General features: G+C 40.7%; 1 long non-coding RNA gene across 1 annotated transcript; it reads left to right on the top strand.

Annotated features, from left to right (window-relative positions):
• Positions 1 to 569: 569 nt before the first annotated feature.
• Positions 570 to 19,226, top strand: LOC129034685 (uncharacterized). Its single transcript, XR_008501972.1, has 2 exons — positions 570 to 686; positions 18,858 to 19,226. It is a non-coding gene; the product is annotated as an uncharacterized LOC129034685 (long non-coding RNA).
• Positions 19,227 to 19,620: the final 394 nt, after the last annotated feature.

Raw genomic sequence — 19,620 nt, forward strand, 5'->3', positions numbered from 1 at the left:
CGCTTGGGGTGCTATCTCAGGTTCAGCATAGAAAAAAGAAAACCATTACAAATATAATATTTCAAGCAAAAAGAGATTGGCTTCATCTAGGAAATTCAGTGCTCACAACATTTTAGAAGAGAAGGAATAGTAAAAATCAGCTTCTGGTGTTTTGGTTTCAAGATCAACCACTGTTGCTGTAAGCTAGAGGTCAGAAAACCTGAGCTCCTGCCACCTCTGTTCCAGACACTGGTGACCAGGGAGTGGAGTGCAGAGCCCAGTTGCTGCTACTTGCTTTTGTTGGCACATTCTTGTCTGCTGTCACAGCTGTGGGAAAACAGTCTCCACCTCTCCTCTGCCTTCCAAATAGCATGAAAGTTCATTTCACCGGCAGAATTTAAATCTCACCCAGAACCCTGGCTGCCTTCCAGACCCTTGGAGGAAACACAAATGAGGGTAAGAGTAGATGTCTACTGTCAGCAGATAATATCTAGTATGGCACTTTGGTTGCTGTTTAGTGACCTTTTATTTTTTCTTTTCCCCATAGGAGGATAAGGTGAGATTCCTTCACAAATGGTGGCTCCAACTGGAATTCATTGTCCCAAATTCTGAGAACTCCTGAGGAAAGATCCAAAAGTAATACGGCTCAAGATTTTTGAACTGCCCAGGCCCTACTCAGGCTCTTGGACAGCTTGCCCATCTCAAAGGTTTGTTTGTTCTCTGCAACAATGTTCAATATGGTGCAGGCAAAGAAACAGCATTTGGAATCATAAGATGAGGGTTTGCATTTCACCTCTACCTCTTTCTAGGTCAAAGGCATTTCACTGGCAGAACTGAAATCTCACTCAGAACCCTGGCTGCCTTCCAAATGCTAGGAGGGTAGGAGCAGATGTTTACTGTCAGCAATATCTAGTGTGGGACTTTGGTTGCTTTTGGGTAGTCCAAACTTTTGGCTTTCCTGAGCCACATTGGAAGAAGAAGAATTGCCTTGGGCCACACATAAAATACACTAACATTAATGATAGCTGATGAGCAAAAAATACCTCATAATGTTTTAGGAACATTTACAAATTTGTGTTGGGCAGCATTCAAAGCCATCCTCGCTGCATGTGGCCTGTGGGCCATGGGTTGGACAAGCTTGTTCTAGATGTTCATTTATTATTTCTGAGCCTCAGTTTCTCATTTGAACTATGAAGAAAATGATTGGATTATTGCTAGAATCCAGGGGAGGAATGGATTTGTAAACTGTAACGCTTGTTGTAGAGACTGGGAGTGCAAGTGGATGATAGGTCTCAGCTGTACCCCTGACCTGATGTGGCTCTTAGCCTAAGAAAGTCATCTCATCCAAGGGCTTCCCTCTTTCTGGGGCAGCCTGTATTCAATGACCAGGGAGAAGAGAAAGGATACAAATATCCCAGTCCCCTAAAGGGCCCTCCAGCTCTTGAGCTCCCCATAGTATCAGATGAGGATTCTACTGGAACGTCATCACAGTTCAAGTTATCTCTCTGCCCTCTCCTGTGTCCCTTGCCCTGTGATCCAGGGGACAGATGTTGATCCAGAGGACACTCCTCCCAAAACCTCCTTGCACACAAATTTCTGTCTGGGAGTCTGTTTCCTGGGAAACCCAAACATCAACACTGGCTTAGCAGAAAAGGAATTTATTAAAGGATAATAAGTAGCTCATAGGATCTCTAGGAAGGCCAGCAAGCCAGGCGTGGAGAATGCGTTCTAAGAAACAAAGCCTCAGATCACTCCCTAAGATAGCTCCCTGGGAAATCAACAGAGAAAGATGGGACTCATAAAGTGGGGGAAATCTTCAAATGTAGGAAGGAGATTCAGATACTGGGATCAACAACAAAAGAAAAGGCAAATGCCTGGGAAGCCTCATTGTGATGTTAGTTATGGAAATATTTGGTAATGGATCCTTGCAAAAGTACAATTATAGTTTATTAGAGATCTTCGTAGGGGTCATAATCTTAACCCACAGTCAATTTACCAGACCAGTAGAAGAGCTGTTTTTGGTCGGAGAATGGTGCACTACCTTTGGAAGCAGAAAGTCTGGACCAAGAATAGGTGCACAGTAAATAATCAAAAAATGAATCCTAAATACTCGGTTTCCCTAGGGTTCAGACCTACCCTTTTCTTTTCTGTACAACACTGTTATTAGTTGATCTTTCTCAGTCCCCTGGCTTCAATACCATCTTGATGATGGTGAATGCAACATTCATAGCACCAGCCTTAACCTCTCTGCTGAACTTCAGATTTATAGATTCAAACCTCTCCCCTTTAATACCTAAAAGACATTAATTAAACCAAAACAGAAATCTTCACTCTGCCCCCAAATCTGCCTCCCCTACCACTCTTTCATTTCAGAAATTCACACTGCCCTGAGTCAGGCTGGGGCTTCATGCTCCCTTCCTGTGGCTAATAAGCCCTACTTGAAAAGATTCTCTAAATTCATTCACTTTTCTCCTTCTGCATTATGCCCTCCTGAGTCACCAGCCACTATCACACTTGCACTATTACATCAGGCTCTGCATGAACTCCCTGCTTCCACTTCCTCATTTAATCCGTCCTTTACCAAGAGCGTCATGTAATCCACCTTCAACTCTAAGTGGATTTAGAATAAAATCTAAATTCCCAGCTGTCTATGATGAGTACTCACAAACCCAGTGCTCCAGCACTGACCTGGCCTCCCCCTGCCACCCCATCCCACCTCTCTGACCTCAATCTTCTACAGTGCTCCCTCTGTCCATTATCCTGTTCCAATCACACCCACCCCTTTTAGCTACAGGGCCTTTAGCTACAGGGCCTTCTGTGCTCAGAAGGTGCTGCCTTCAGATTGTATGAGGCTGGCTCCATCTTTCAATCAAGACTCAACTCAAATGGCCTCCTGGAGAGAACTTGCTCATCACCCAATTTAAAATAGCCACTTTCTCTCCAGTCACTTTCTATTACATCACTCTATTATATTTTCTTCACAGCATTTACTATCATTTAAAACTATCTGAATGTTGATTTATTGTCCTCCTTCACTTAAATACAAACTTTTTGAAAACTCCCACTTTGTCTCTCTTATTCATGCTGCAGCCCAAGTGTCTAGATCAGTACCTGGCATGTAGGAGGCATTCCATACATGTTTCTAGAAGGAATTAACCTTATTCATCAACCTATCTTATCTACAAAAATCTAGAGTGGGACTTTTTAACCTGGGTCCATGTACCCCCAACCTGTGAAGAGAATTTAGGGACGTTGTGAACTTAGATGGGAAAAAAAAATCACGTTTATTTCACTAATTCCTAACTGAACCTAAACCACAGTAGTATTAGCAGTACACATGATTTTATTGTCAATGTAAATCATAGGCATTTTCACATGACACTATGATATGTATCAGATATGTCAAGAAACCATTTATATTCATTGCTACTTCAAAATTGTGATAGTTATTAGGTTCACTGGTAGATTGATATTTAATGCATTAATAAAGAACAACATAGAGTATTATACTATAAGGACTTTCTAATTAATTTTAAAAATCTAATAAAAAACCAAAGAACAATACAAATATTAAATTAATTGATTTCCATTGTAATCCTATATATTTTATTTTATGCATTTAAAAACATTGATCTGGCTGAGTGCAGTGGCTCATGCTTGTAATCCCAGTACTTTGGGAGGCCAAGGTAGATTGCTTAAGCTCAGGAGTTCAAGACCAGCCTGGGCAGCATGGCAAAACCTCATCTCTGCAAAAAATACAAAAAGTTAGCCAGGTGTGGTTGCGTTTGCCTGTGGTCCTAGCTACTCAGGAGGCTGAGGTGGGAGGATCGCATGAGCCTGGGAGGCAGTGGTTGCAGTGAGCCGTGATTGCGCCACTGCATTCCAACCTGGGTGACAGAGTGAGACCTCCTCCCCACAAAATAATAATAATAATAATAATAATTTTAAAAACTCACAATCTGAGGAGGTATCTATGGGCCTTGCCAGATCACCAAAACAGGGCACGTAAAAGGTTAATGTATAGAACCGAACTGTCAAATATGGTAGCCACTATCCACATGTACTCTTAAAAGTTGTTATTATTATTATTTTAGAGACAAGGTCTCACTACATGACTTTATTATCAATATAAATCATATAATCAATATAAATCAATCACCCAAGTTGGAGTGTGGGTGGCATGATCATAGCTCACTGCAGCCTTGAACTCCTGGGCTCAGGCAATCCTCTTGCCTCAGCCTCCCAGGTAGCTAGCACTATAGCCTTGTACCACTATGCCCTGCTCATTTATTTTATATTTTAGTTTTTTGTAGAGACAGGGGTCTCACTATGGTGCCCAGGCTGCTCTTGAACTTCTGGTCTCATGGGATCCTCCCAACTTGGCTTCCTAAAGCACTGGAATTATAGGCATGAGCCACCATATCCAGCTCGCATGCAGTTATTTAAATTTAACTTTAAATTAATTAAAATTAAATAAAATTCAAAATTTCAATCTTGAGTAACACCAGTCACATTTCTAGTGCTCGATAACCACATGTGGCTAGTGGCTACCATGGAGGGCAGTGCAGTTTCAGAATATGCCCGTAATATTCTGGAGTTCAATGCTTAATTTCTGATTTGTCTTTTTACTGCCATAATTTGTCTCTTCTCCATGCCCAATATTATGGACTACATATTCAAACAGTAATATTAGGGATGGGGTGGGGGCAAAGTGACTTTATCTTAAGATTCTTGCTGCTTTCCTCTTTCATCTAAACCTTTACTCCGTCTCCAGTCCCTGACCTTTCCCTGATTCTGAGAGTGGAGCCAGCCAGGGCAGTCCAGCAATGCTATACCTCCTTTGCATCCTTCTCAGGCTCCTATCTTGGTCCAGACCAGAGGATATAACTAAGAATACCAAAGACAGGGTGAAGAAGCTCAGACTGGAACAAATGGGGCCATAGGCTCTGCTTTCAAGAGCCCTGCTATACCTGTCCCCTGGCCCTAGAGGGAAGAATGGCCATGCTAGGGTATATTGTGGACCTGTCCACCAAGCTGGGGCCTGAAAAGGAATCCCAGCTAGATCCCAGAGAGTCCAGAGTGCCAGAGAGGGCTGAGGTGGAACTGAGTCAGCCGGGAGGATCTTGAACCCTGTCCAAGCCAGGAGAAAACAGACCACAAGTGCCCCAGCTGCATACGTCAGCAGGACTCTTCCTCTGAGCAGCCTGTGTGAATAGCAGTCAAATCACCCCCACAAATGCCAGCTAGCTCACAGCTATGCACTAGCACAATTCGAGGGGCCTCCCTCTCCCCTACTGGCCCAAAGTGCCTTCCTTCCACATTCCCAGATACCATCTTAGAGAGAACCAGGAAGAATGTTGTAAATTGGAAAAACTGACTCACTCAAAAGAGACTGCTTACTGGAATAGCTTGAGTATACCAGATTGGTCTAAAATTCAGTTTACCAGAATCTCTCATTAGTCAGTGGTGTGGGGGTTAGGAAACATTTAAAGACCATAAAATTATAGAGCTACATTTTCTTTGCACATCTGAGCCTAGAGTGAGTAAGTCTGAGACTGAGCTCTACCTGTCCTGAATCATGCAGACTGCTTTGCTGGGCAAAATATGTCCCTAAACATCTTCTGGCACTTGGTAAATTAGTTTCTTGCAAGTCTTCCTTAACTAAGGGGAGTGGGGAGTTTTCAACTACTGGAGTTGTATTCCAATATCATTGTACTCTTTTCACCTTCCTGGGCTCCTACAGCAAGATAGCCCAGTAGCCCCTGGTCTTCCAGTCCCCCAACACTGCTTCTGGCCAGCCTTACCTCTGTGATGCTGGACGCTGATGGGGCCAGTGTCCTGCTTCTTCAAAACAGGGCAAGCAAAATGCCTTGTCTATGGGTGCTGGAGATAAAGATGGAGATAATCATCAAAGTCTTGCTTCTCCTTGCTAGCGGTGGAGCATAAGTGTGTGTAGGAAGGAGGCGATTGGAGAATAGAATCAGCAGAAAATAGAGCACATTGCTTAAGGAGAGGTCCACTGGCTTGGAAAAACCTAGAGCAGTTGAGAATTTCAGCTCAGTTCCTTTCCCAAGAGGAGTACTACTGGCTTTCTTTCCAAGTCTAACTCATTAGGCATCAAAACTCAAGTTAATTGGCTAGTAGTTTTAATTGTGTGTGTGTGTATGTTCTGCTTTGTACTGCATTGAAGAGTATCCTTCCAAAATTTGTGTTCACCTGTAATCTCAGAATGTGATGTTATTTGGAAACAGGGTCTTTGCAGATGCAATTAATTAAGATGAGGTCATACTGGGTTAGTACTCCCTAAATTCCATATGACTAGTGTCTTTATTATAAGAAGAGAAGACGCACATGTGCGCACCTACATAGACACACATAAAAATACACATGCGCACAGAATGCACGTGATGATAAAGGCAAAGAATGCAGTGATGTGTCTACAAGCCAAGGAATGCCAGCCACCGCCAGAAGTTAGGAAGAGGCAAAGAAGGATTTCCCTAGTTTCACAGGGTGGATGATTTCAGATTTCTAGCCCCCAGAAATTTGAGACGATAAATTCCTGTTGTTTTAAGGCACCTAGTTTGTGGAACTTTGTTACAGCAGCCCTAAGAAACTCACACATGCTTATAAGGGGTCAGAATGATAGCACACTTAAATAAGCCCAGGCTAAATGGGAACACCAGTCTTCAACAATAACACCCTCTAACATTTAAAGGGGCCCAAGTGTAAAGTCTACAGCAATTGTTACTAGAAGGTCCAGCCTGCTCCTGCCCTATTCTGCAACTCTCCTACCCCATTCCCAGTCCAAGACCCTTTAATCCAAGCACATTGTTTCCCCTCCTTAGTTCCTCTTTCACCTCTCCTATCCAAGAAGAGCACAACTCCCAAAACAGTGTTCCTGGCCATGTCCACTCTGCACTGCCAGTCCCCTGGGGAATGTAATTCCTCTACTTCCTTTTCAGGGTTTCTCAGGCTAATCTGACTGCCAGGCAGCTTGCTTGCCTTAGAGAATGGGTGGGTGGGGGTGGGGGCGGGGGGGCGGGGTGGGGCGGTGGAAGTTAAGCAGGAAGGGGAAGAAGACAAGCTCTGACCACCACCCAGGAAACATTTTTATCCAACCATCACCATCTTCACTGTGACTAAAAAATTACCTTTTTTGTTTCCTTTGAAGGAATAATTTAATTGATGAAGCAGATACATAGAGCTCAAGCCTTCAGAAACCTCTGCAGTATTCGTTGAATGAGAAGCTCACACTCCTTCTCAGTCATCTATTACTCATTCATGGACCATCACAGTTTGCTTTCCTCTAACTGAAGGTCTAGGAAGGAAATCAGTTGGAATAGGAGAAGGGGACTAAAGATTAAATACTGAAAGAGAAATGATCTCCCCTTCTCTTCTCTCACCTCCAAGTGTTTGATGCTATGTCAAATTACAAACAGTAATATGAAGGTGCATCAAATGCACAATGTTTTCCTAAGAAAATGTATTATAGCTACTTTACAACTCAGGCTATAATTAAGTGGACTAAATAGGAATGTATGAAATACAGAGTATGAACTTTCCTTAGAGGTTTAAAAAGAGAAAAATGCGGATATCAGTAGGGACCTCCTTTACGGTTCCTTTTGAATAACATGATTCATATTACTTTTTTAAAAGAATATTTTTAACTGCCTGGCTCCCTTTGTATTTTTTAAAAGGCCGTGGAGACGTATGGCTAGGTCTTGGGGAGACATAGTAATTAGAGACATAAGAATAGCTAGCACAATTTCTCATATGGAAAATGTCTCAACTGTGGTCATCACGACATGGGTTTGGGAATATGCCACCTCATTCCACAAGACAAAGCTGGGAGAAAATATCTTAGTCATAGGGATGTGGAAGTGAATTCCCCAAAAAACAAAACACATGCTCCTCTGTACACCTTTGAAACTACCACATTTATCATAGGCCACATTTTATTTATAGAATGCTGTGTTATCTACCACCACTTGAAATGAGAGACCTAGAATAAATATTTTTTGGTCAATGAGTTTTGGATTGTACATTTTCCCCAGTTTTCAACTTCCTTGATTACTCACGTGGAAAGCATTCTAAGGAGAGAGATTTCAGAGTTGTTTACTATGATGAACAGAGTTTAAGTAGCCTCATGATCCTTGTCTCCTGGAATTCACATCCTTGTTTTGTTTTGTTTTGATTTGTTTTGTTTTGTTTTGTTTTGTTTTGTTTGAGACGGAGTCTCACTCTGTCGCCCAGGCTGGAGTGCAGTGGCGCGATCTCGGCTCACTGCAAGCTCCACCCCCGGGTTCATGCCATTCTCCTGCCTCACCCTCCTGAGTAGCTGGGACTACAGGCGCCTGCCACCGCGCCCAGCTAATTTTTTTGTATTTTTACTAGAGACGGGGTTTCACCATATTAGCCAGGATGGTCTCGATCTCCTGACCTCATGATACACCAATCTGGGCCTCCCAAAGTGCTGGGATTACAGGTGTGAGCCACCACACCTGGCCACGTCCCTATATAATTGTATAATTCCCTCCCTTTGAGCATAGTTAGGCCCTGTGACTTGCTCCTAACCAATAGAATATGGCAAAACCGGTGGGATATCACTCCTCTAATCACATTACATTATGTAAGACTGTCTTGTTAGCAGACATGCTATAATGTCTTGCTTTCCTTGATGAGTTTGAGGAATCAAGTTCCCATGAGTTGTACAACTGCAAGAAAATGAATAACAACTAAATAAATAAACTAGATAAGCTTGGAAGCACACCTTTCCCCAACTGAACCTCCAGATGAGAACCTAGCCATGGATGACACCTTTATTGCAGCCTTTTAGAAGACGAAGATTAGCTGTGCTGGAAACTGTGACATAATAAATGTGTGTTGTTTGAAATCACTAAGTTTGTGATAATTTGTTATGTAGCCATAATTTTTAAAAAACGGATACACTTGCTTTTGCTAACTTACTTTTCTGACCCAGTATTCTTGTACTGAGTTTATCTCTCCACAAGTTTGAAAACTCTTGGTCTTTTGTGGTTTTCATGATCAATATATATTACATCCACGTACATAAGGATACTCTTTTGTTTATTGTAGAAGTGACTTAGGTCACAGCATTAAAGAAGAGCCTTGTATGAACAACAGTATTTCTCAATTTGCCCATATTTCAAGCCATCTTGTGATTTTCAGAGGCAAGTAATTCTCACACTCCTCCTTCGAATGGAGATTGAACTTTGTTCAAAAACCCAATCTGACTGCTGGTGGGACTGTAAATTGATTGAAACTTTCTGGAGGGCATGGTTGTAATACATATCTAAGCTCTAAGCATATGCATGCTGTTTGGCTTAAAATTCCCTTTCTTGAAATTTATCTCAAGAATATAGTCAGACAAGCATTCAAAGAAGTATGATAAGGATGTGCACTACAGCATTGGGTTATTATTATTATTATTATTGCATAAATTTAAGGGATACAAGTGCAATTTTGTTACCTAACTATATTGTGTAGCGGTGAAGTCTGGGTTTTTAGTGTATCCATAACCCAAATAATGTACATTGTATCCATTAAGTAATTTTTCCATCATCCATTTCCCCCTCAACCCCTCATCCTTCAGAGTTTCCACTGTCTATCATTTTATACTTTATGTTCATGTGTACACATTTTTAGCTTCCACTTATAAGTGAGAACATGTGATATTTATCTTTCTGTGTCTGAGTTGTTTCACTTAAGATAACGGCCTTCAGTTCCATCCATGCTGCTGCAAAAGATATGATTTCATTCCTTTTTATGGATGAATTGTATCTCATTGTGTATATATGCCACATTTTCTTTATCCAGCCATCCACTGATTGACACTTAGATTGACTCCATATCTTTGTTATTGTGAATAGTGCTGTGATGAACATATGAGTGCATGTATCTTTTTGTTATAATGATTTCTTTTCCTTTGGGTAGATACCCAGTAGTGGGATTGCTGGAATGAATGGTAGTACTATTTGTAGTTCTTTGAGAAATCTCCATACTATTTTCCATAGAGATTGTGCTAATTTATATTCCCAACAGTGTATAAACGTTCCCTTTTCTCCACATCCTTGCCAACATCTGTTTTTTTTTTCTTTTTAGTAATAGCCATTCTAACTGGTATAAGATGATATCTCATTGTAGTTTAAATTTGCTTTTCTTATGGCATTGTTTATGACAGTAAAAAATTAAAACTTGAAGACAACCAAAATGGATAAAATAGGCAGTAGGTGTTATAACTTAGAAACTATCAACGCAATGGAATACCATGTAGCCATTTAAAACTATGCTGCAGTAGCTGGGGCATGGTGGCATGTACCTGTAGTACTCCCTACTCGGGAGGCTAAGGTAGGAATATCACTTGAGTCAGGAGCTTGAGGTTACAGTGAGCTGTGATCATGCCACTTCATTCCAGCCTGGGCAATAGAGCAAGATCCTGCCTTAAAAAAATTTTTGAAAAAAGAGGGGAAAATAATAACACCTATCTAGTGAGGTGGTTGGGACAGTGACATGAAAGAAAACTTTGCTGCTGATATATAATTTTGGTCACAGGACAATGTAAGCAAAACAAAAAAGAATCTATGAGAGAATGTGTAATATGTCCCCCATTTATGTGGTGTACATATGTGTGTAAAATATACATACACATTGAAAATAAAACTATTGTCCAAATGTTAACAGTGATTACACCTGAGTAGCAAAATCATGCATAATTTTATTTATTAATTTCCTTGTTATATCTTCTAATGTCTTTACAATGTTCACACATAATTTATGCAATTAAAAAATTCCTACTGTGGATTTTGCTTTTTTTAAAAAATGATGCTCCCTGTTTCTAATTCCTGGTCCCTAGGTAGGCTGGGTCTTGCTGTTGGCCCAGAGACCCCATGAACCAGCTGTCTGATATTGAGAAAGTGGTCTGGACATACCGGGTCTGTATCCTCCCTCTTCCTTTCCCCCAAGAGCTTGCCAAATGCATGGACATCCAGGTGTCTCCCAGTCTTTTCCCCCATGCTCCCTCAACTGACTCATACTTCAACAACCACACAAGCTGAAAAGATCATTTTACCACAGCATTGTGTTTATATCAGTCCCAAAATGCTGTACAACAGGTCCAAACTTAATCATCGAAAACTACCCTTGTGCTGGATGTTGGTGAGAGAAATTGCTTTGTAGAAATGTTTAAATGCTCAAGGAGTAGAAGGCTGTGAAACCACAATTGTTTGTCCTGTAAACATTTATTAGATTACCACTGTCATCTGTAGAAAACCATTTACAAAAAAATGCACGCATTCTGTATTTTTATTGTTCATCTTGAAAACAAAGTTATGTTGTGTTTAATGTGTTTCAGTTTTTGCTTTTATTTTTATCTTCTAGATTCTTCCTTAAAGTGCTTTAAGAGTGAAAAGAGATGCAGACAGTGTAGGAGAGAAAGGTTAGGATGGTCCAGAAAAGGAGAAGGGTAGAGCACAAGAGTTTGGGAATTTAGAGTGACTGGGTATTTGCCATGATCCAGGGTCTAGGCCAGGTGCTGGGATACACTCCCCATTCATGAAAAAGGCCTCAGGAAGGCTTAGAAAAGATCAAAGACAACAGAGAGAAGGATTAGGGCAAAAAAAGAAGATAGTAAAAGGGCAGCAAATGGAGACCTTCTAAGTCCATACCCATTTGGAAGTCACTAAATAGGTATACTTTGGAAAGCCAGAAAGGGAGAGAAAAAGCCAAAAAGGAGGGACTCCCTTGTAAGGTTCCTTTTCCCAGTCCAGGATCACAAATGGGCCCATTTGTTGGGAGGTCAAATGTACAGTCTGTGTTCTTGTTGAAATAGGGCATGGGACTGAAATTATGCAGGAACTGGGGTAAGGTGAGGGTAAGGAGGAGATTAAGAAGAGAGGAAAAAGTTATTATTTATAGGTAGTAGCCCAACTGAGTGAGGAAGAGAAAGAAGGGATGGGGAAGACTATAGTAATTCCTTTATATGATTGTGAAATCTCCCTCAGTACTTACACCAATAGTAGCAGCCATACTATCAACATTTGTTAGCTTCTTGATACCCAATTCTCACAGGGTGAAGAGAAAAGGGCCAGGTGATACCATTCACACAGGGAGTTTTGTTACAGAAGAGGAACCTGAACTTAGGGAACCTGAATCTTTTGTAATAGCAGTAAAAATTCTGCCCTTTGCCTGGAGAGAGAGGGACTATCTCCATCTTCCAAGGCTATTCACTATACAAACATTCTGGAAAATATATTTCAGAGCAAAGATACTCAGTGTCTCTGCCTACAAGGTGTGTAGAGACTAGAGAAGCTCACGGAAAATTGTCTCCCAACAAGTTTCTTTCCCAATAAGCACAAATGACAGCATGCTTGTTCTGGAATCGGCTGATTATAGAGTCCAGAACTCAGAATAAAGAAAATAAAGAAGGTCATCTTTTAAAAACTATAAAGTAGTCAGAGTTAATCTTTACTTTCCCTCTGACCTCTCCAGAATTTCTTCAAATGATTCCTAACTCATTTGGCAGTTGAGTGAAGCCCAAGCTTCTACTTTCCTCCCTTTACCCCTCTCAAAGCTCATCTTCTCTGAGTCATTCTCTTTTGATTCCATCATGATCTCTCAACAAACTTATTTTTATTTATTTACCAAACACAAATCCATGCTCTGTTTTAAGCATTTTACTAATATTAACACAATTAATCTTTTAACATCCTATAAGGTGGGTACTATTATAATACCCATTCTTCAGATGAGAAAATTGTGCCAAGTAATGGTTATTCTAATATGATACACATACTTTTGTGAAAATAAGCAGTCATTGCTAAAGTTTTAAATGATTCTAGAATGATTCTAGACATTTTTTGTTGTTGTTGTTGTTTTATTTTTGTTTTTGTTTTTGTTTTGAGATGGAGTCTCACTCTGTTGCCCAGGTTGGAGTACAGTGGTACAATCTTGGCTCACTGCAACCTCCTCCTTCCAGGTTCAAGCAATTCGCCTGCCTCAGTCTCCAGAGTAGCTGGAACTACAGGCACCCCCCACCACACCCGACTAATCTTTTGTTTTTTTTTTTAGAGGCAAGGGTTTCACCATGTTGGACAGGCTGGTCTTGAACTCCTGACCTCAGGTGATCTACCTGCCTCGGCCTCCCAAAGTGCTGAGATTACAGGCATGAGCCACCGTGCCAGGCCTAGAAATGTTTAAAGGACTTGTGAGGAAAACAAGAAGTGACCCGAGCTACTATTATTTAGTAGTATAGTCATGTGTCTCTTAACGATGGGGATACATTCTGAGAAACACATTGTTAGGCCTTCTCATCTTTATGCAAACATCACTGAGTGTACTTACATAAACCTAGATGGCATAGCCTACTATACACCTTGGTTATATGATACAGCCTATTGCTCTTAGGCTACAAACCTAGACAGCATGTTAGCGTACTGAACGTTGTAGGAAATTATAACACTGTACGCTTAGGCTACACTAAATGTATTTTTAAAAATTAAATGATTGCGCTACCACACTATGTCATCTACAAAGTCACTAGGCAATAGGAATTTTCAGCTTCATTATCATCTTATGGGATGACCGGGACCACCATGGTATATGCAGTCCATTGTTGATCAAAATGGCATTATGCAGTGCATGACCGTACTTTATTAGGAGAAATTTCAGGACTATGGAGGATACTTTGGGGAAAGGAACCTATTCACCTCCCCTTCAATCACTCTCCCAGAATTATCATATGTGGTGAGGTGCAGGGAGTTTTCAGAACCACTTGGTTCAGATTCACTTTCAGCAATTGGTTGGTTATTTTTCCACAGCCAGAACCATGTTTAGTTCACTGCTGTATCCTTGGCCCAGTTCCTCATGGGGGCTCAGAAGTGTGTTGAATAATTGACTGAGTGAGTGAATGAATGAATAGGAACCAGAAACTTCACGGGTCACTTCGGTAGGGAAGTGCTCCTGGATTAGAATCACCAGATTTAATCGTATCTTAAATCTAAGGATGAATCTATGTCTCAGTGCAAAAAGGGCAGAAGTTAAACCAGGCATACAAGATGATAGAAGAAACTAGAACCAAATGGATATTTTAAAAATAGTTTGATTGGAAATAACAACAACAGAGGATTAGAGAGAGGAATGAAGATGAGGTTGAAGGCAAACAAGAATTCCTTGGGCCAACCCGAATAAATTGAACATAAAGTAAAAAGGCAATAGGCAAAACTAGCAGGCAGCCAGAAATGTTAGGTGCTCCAGTTCTAAGAAGTAACTGGAGAAGGAAGTTGATAGAAAGTAGGGAAAGAATATTAATAATGATAATGGTTACCATTTATAGATAATATTCTGTTCCAAGCAGGATTCTCACTGCTTTGTGTTTATTAATTCACTTCAGCACAACTCTTTGACTTAGATTCTATTATTATTATCATCACTATTTTGCAAAGGATAAAACTGAGTAACAGAGAGGTTAAGTAACTTGTTCAAGGTCACACATCTTGGAAGTAGCAAAGCTGATGTTTGAACCTAGGCAATTTGCTCAGAATCTGCACCATTCACAAATTACCATTTATCACCTCTCCTATAGTACAGACTGCCTCTGTGTTAGGGCAGCAGCCATGTCAAAAAAAAAATTCAACAATCTAAGTTTTTTAAAACATATGTTTCTTATGCAAAAGGCCTCCACCGGGACTCCTTAACCAGATTGCATCTCTCCTCAAGCCCTTCCCATGTAGAGATTCTGGAGCCACCATCTTGCTAAGGGCTGGTTGAGAGTTAAAGACCACTTGAGACCCTTCAGAACAGAAAGCAATTCAACTGTTCAAAAACTAGTGATTCCTTAAAAATTAAACATGGTAGGGAAAAATTAAGGTGTTGGGGAGATGTTCCAGATTACAAGTGACTAAAGAGACATTACTACCAATACAATGCAGATACTTCTTTTTTTTTTTTAAACAGCTATAACAGATAATTGGAGAACAGTTAAGAAGTGACTGTGATTATGAATTGGATAACTGATAATAGCAAGGGAATTATTGTTAATTTTCTCAGCTCTGATAATGCTAATGTAGTCATGCAGGAAATGTCGTACAATCTTCAGAGATGCACAGGGAAGCTTTTAGGGCTGAAGTGTCATGATTTCCAAAACCAACTTTCAAATGGTTCAGAAAGAATAATAGAAAGATTGGTTTGTAAGTTAAACACAGCAAATGTTAACAATTGTTGAATCTGGTGGAGGCTACACAGCTGTGCACTGAAATATTCTTTCAGGTTTTCTGTGTGTAATTTTCATAATAATAAGTTTTGGGTGAAAGAGCCTGGGGTGAGGAGAGAGTGATTGCTTACAGATTGGCCAAAGAAGGCCGGGAACTTGGCCAATGCGAAGGCCTTTGGGGATGAGTTAAAAAGCTCGGTCTTGACCACATGGGGTTGAATGCAAATTCTTTCTCAATAAAACAGAAATACAGAACTGGACCAAGGACTCAAGGACCGGATGGGAGATTTGGCAGTCCTTCCAATAAAGTTAGCAGTGGCAGCTGTAGTGGTGATAAAATCGCCTGGACTCTGCTGTAAAGTCAAGAAGACCAAGCTGAAGTTCCATGTGGAATATGCGTGGTCCAGTGATTTTCTGTGAATAGCTGGGACCTGTCTGCTAGGGTTGAAACCCTCACTCAATGGCTCACTAGTCCAGTGACCTTGGACAAGTCACTTAACATTTCTGACACTCAGTTTCCTCTGCTAGTACTCATCTCCTGGAATTGTTTTGTGTGGAGATTAGATAGGACAACATATATAAAATGCTTAACACAAGATATGGCCCACAGTGAGCACTCAACAAACATTGCTCTCATTTTCACTGCACAGAGAGAAGGATAGGGTAAAAGAGAAGGCTTGTTTGCCACTGACTGTAGCAGCAAAAACAGCCCAACTCACATCTTCTGCCACTTTATTTACAATTACATGTATGTTCGGGTTATTTAATTTCTTTCTTTTAAGTGAAATTGTGTGGCCCGGGGTTAGCAGGGATGCTAATGAAGTTAAACAACGGAGGTGATTACGCCCTAGCATGGAAAATAAACATTGAGGTCCCTACTTCAGCGTTTATCTTCAATGATACCTCATCTTTGCCTGGGTAATTATCTCTCGACAGCAGACAGTTCTCCAGCAGCAACGGATAATTCCATTAACATTACCACTTAAACACAGCCTCTCCAGGCTGCTCAGGTCCCCCGGCTGCTTGCTAAGCCTTAGGGGCCTCATATCATTTTGGAATTAAAATGAGAGAGTAAATTATTCAAGCACATTTGGTTTTTTTCTAAGCAAACCTCTGCACATCCTTGACTCATCATTTCCCCCCTAAAGTATTGCTGCTGAGAATATTAATCGTAGCAACTCAGTGCTAGCTTTAATATGAAATTTGAGGGTTGGTGATAGTGGAACACTGCTAGTCCTTGGTGAGCTCGTTTCTAATTGTCTGAGGATGAGAAATAGGTGATAAAGTGTGGGGTGGCCTCCTCTGAAAGGGAAAAGTAAATTTCATATTTTCTGGAGACTTCTAAATGCCACAAAAGAATTCTGGCAAAAAAAAAAAAAAAAAGAAAGAAAGAAAGAAAAAATCCAGATCATGTGTATACTTAGGCATGGTGGTGACCCAGAGACCAAGCAAAACAAAAGAAGCAAATTTCATGAGAAAATCCAGCTAAAATTTCATTATTTAAAATGAGTGTGTACTCTCTGTCTAGGTGTCTGTTCCCAAGCCCTGTCTTTGACTGGTCTCATTGCTGGGTGGCATCTTTAACAGAGAGTGTGCAAGAGCCATTGGCAGCAATCTCCTGTGTGGTTGGAGCCTAGCAGTTTACAAGGAGCTTCCCCACACATTGTATCACAATGGACTTGCCAGGTTAGTGGTGCACACCCTGTTCCATGTCACAGGTGAGGGCCCTGAGGCCTAGAGAGGTAAAATCACCTACCCGACATTGCATGTCAAATATGGTGGAGGGAGGACTTGAATAGAAATCTTTGGAGTCGGAAGATCCTACATGGCTTCTCGAGAGAAGGGAAAATGTTTATCATTCCATCTTCCTGCGCAGAAAGGGCTTCAGCCTTTCTGTCAATGCTAAAGATCTATCTTCTTTCAAAGATAGGAAGTCAGGGTGTCTGCAGAGCACATATTTTCCCACTGGGCTGACCCCAAGTTGACCTTTATACTCCTCTCCACTATCTGTTAATTCCTTGTGTTTGGGTTCCAATGGAAGTGTGGACAGAATGAATGAATGAAGTGAGATAATGGTTGCCTCTCTCACAAAGCTAACACATAGTAGGCTCTTGAAAAAGGCTTCTTCTAATTAAAAAGCAATATTTATTTACTAGCTCTGGCAGCAGATTTGGTCAGCAAAGAGGTCAAAGGGTTGACTTGAATTAGGTTTGAAGGTTGGCTGGAATTCAATTACCCGTGACCCTCTAGTCTCTCCTGCCAGCCATGATTAATGGAGGCTGGCTAAAGTAGGATGGGGTTAGTAACACTAAAATCAACCTTTTTTGGAGAATAAAGACGCTGAAATTATCTAAGGAGAATTCTCAAGCCAGATGAAATTTCTTAGGTGGGAAATAACCTTGTGATTTAGCCCATTAACATCAGGGATCAGATCCAGAGACGAAGGACATGCACAATAAAGCTGGGGAATCCTTGCTCCTAATTTTTTCTCACAATCACAGGGGCCTCATCGCCCTGCTTGACATGGATAAATTATCATCAAGGGCTGTGGATAGTTTGGATCTGGATTTTTAAACATCTTGCTTGTGGATATTTGGGGCATACATTAGGGAAAAAGGTCAATTAAAAATCAGATAACTGCATCATTTAAAATAAGAAGAGACTCTAACCTGATCATCACCACTTTCCTTTTTCCCAATACAGATTTTTCCCTCTTGGCCTCACCCTAATGTTGATCTAATTGTCTTCTCACAATACATGAAGGCCTTGAAAACTCAGGATTCAGCTACAGGTTTCTTTTTATATTAAAACGTTTTTTTGGAGCTGATCTCTTAGAAGATATTTTGAAAATATGATGATAATAACAGTTTCTTGTTTGCTTGTTTTCTGTTATTATTTACTAATTTTCTGAATAAATTTTCAACTTTTTCCAGTCCTTTTGCTTTTGTCTAGCAATGTCTTATGCAGTAGGTAAGGGAAGCTCAAGGAGACACAACATGTATTTTTCCTTTTTGTTATCGTTCTAAGTCTGCACCTCAATTTCTGTCTTGCTTTGTTTTCAGAGCTCAAGTTCTGTAGGCTATCCTAATTTGCAAGGCTGGCTTATGAGACAAGTTAAGGAATCATTAAGGCACCTACCCTTTGCCTCTTCATTGGCCAGGTAGCTTAATTAACTTAGTTGAAATGCAGTCTAGTATTATGAGAGCAATTGCATTTGTGTATCTTAATAACTTACCTGTCCTCATGCAATAGTCCACATCCCTCTAATAAAAATATATACATACACATGCGCTTTGACGTATCGATATTCAAGCTCACAAAATAAGCTCAAACTTGAAAAAGATCCAGACTACGGCAACGCTTATTATTTTTAGAGTATTACCTAGTCATTCTGATTAATTTGTTTGGATTGCTTTTTCCTGCAGCTCCCCAGGGAGAGGTGGGAGGAAAAGGCGGTAAAAACATAAATTTTCTTTGGTGATGAGTTCACATGTTTAGAACTGTAACATGGCAAATCATTGTGAAATCTTCTAATGGATGCCTGTCTCATGCCAAATAAGCCCAGTACTCAAAGCACATAAAGAAATAATTGAAAGACACTGGACTGAATCCAAAAGGTTGTGGCTAATGTTTCACCTAATCTCTCTCCCAGGTCTCTCCTGCCTACTGCCGGCCCTACCCACAAGATGTGAACTTCAGAGCCTTCTTGCAACAGCTTCTTGGCTATTTGCACCCTCTAACCCTCTGGGAGAAGAATGAGGCCTATTATAAAGCCAAAAGCATAAAAGGGGAAAAGATTAGCCTCCAGAGTAGGAAGACTGGCTTGTTGGAAGCCAGCACACGTCTTGCCCTGAAAGAGTTAATTAGCCTCCAATGGGGGTAGGGACTGACCTGGGAGGGGCCTCAGCCTACATACGACAGGCCCAAAGGCCCCAGTGGGGCTGAAGGTGACACTGGGTCAGATCCCTGGGATTCTGCAACTTGAGGTGGGAGTGTCTATAAGCTGGAAACAAAAGTTTCAGGAAAAAAAAAAGCTCATTTTCTTTTCAATTCATTTTATCTTGGCTCTATCTCAGGCACCACTGACTTCAGACCTTTCAAAGCTAAGGGTGGGGTAGGGTGGGGCCTAGTGATTTTTTTTCTTAAAGAGAAAGAACAGGGAATGTGCCTTGAACATTCACAATTTGCTTGAACATGATCATAGTCATTAATAAAAACATTGAGCAATATTTGCTTCTATGTCTTTGGAACTGGCATTTGCAAAGGTAGCATTGACAGATCAGAGAACAGAAAGGAATTCTGCGGTTACTCATGGAGGAATTTGGACCTGTGAGATATTCATGATGTTAATTATTTATAATTTCAGTTGTTTTAGGCCACGCTTTGAGCTTCAAGATAATGTGCTCAGAATTAGC

This window comes from Pongo pygmaeus, chromosome 3, assembly GCF_028885625.2.
Source record: "Pongo pygmaeus isolate AG05252 chromosome 3, NHGRI_mPonPyg2-v2.0_pri, whole genome shotgun sequence".
In the NCBI taxonomy this organism is placed as follows: Eukaryota; Metazoa; Chordata; class Mammalia; order Primates; family Hominidae; genus Pongo; species Pongo pygmaeus.